Raw genomic sequence first — 746 nt, 5'->3', positions numbered from 1 at the left:
GGCAACCGCCGCCGCCGCCCACCTCCTCCGCCGCAGTGCCGGGCGGGTAGGCGGGGCTTGCGTCACGTCACGGGCAGGCCCCGCCCCCCGAGGGGGCGGAGCGAGGCGGGCGGCGGGGCGGGGCCGGTGCTCTGGGGGCGGGGCCGCACCTCCCTCAGCCCCGCCCCCGCCCTCGGGGCGGGCCGGGGCCGGGGCCGTCGCGCCCTCCCGCGTCCGCGGCGCCTCCGCGGCGCCCCCACGCAGGGCACCGACGGCGGCCTCGGCCTGCCCGGAGCGCTCGGAGCGCCCTGTCTTTTCCAGCCGTTTGCCGCTGCCGTCTGCCCGTGTCACCCGCGAGTGCTTCCCCCCGCGAGTTTGTGCCTCCTTCCCGGCCACCGAGGAAAACGCGGGGTTAGGGCCGCCCCAGCCGCACAAACGCGCCGCGGGGCCGTGGGGCCGCGGGCCGCAGCGGGCGGCTTACTTGGCTTTGTTCTCCTGGTTCGGTGTTGGCTGGGCCGCACTGGAGCGGACGTGGAGCCTTGACCGCGCGGGAGAGCCGTGACGGCCTCGTCTGCTGCCCCGGGTGGGCAGGAAGASCTTCCCCTCGCTGGGGAAGCCCCTGGCCTGCTGGGGTGGGAAGGGGGCAGCGCGGCAGGGAGAGCCAGAGCGGGGAAGGGTGCTGGCCTCCCTCTGCCCGCGGGCGTCGGAGAGCGGCTCGAGCCCGGTCRCCCAGGGCTCCGGCGGTGCTCGAGCGCGGAGCTCCCCGG

The sequence above is a fragment of the Rhea americana genome, unplaced genomic scaffold (genome assembly GCF_003343005.1).
Source record: "Rhea americana isolate MKP2758 unplaced genomic scaffold, rheAme1 scaffold_17, whole genome shotgun sequence".
NCBI lineage: Eukaryota > Metazoa > Chordata > Aves > Rheiformes > Rheidae > Rhea > Rhea americana.
This window is presented reverse-complemented; position numbering follows the sequence as displayed.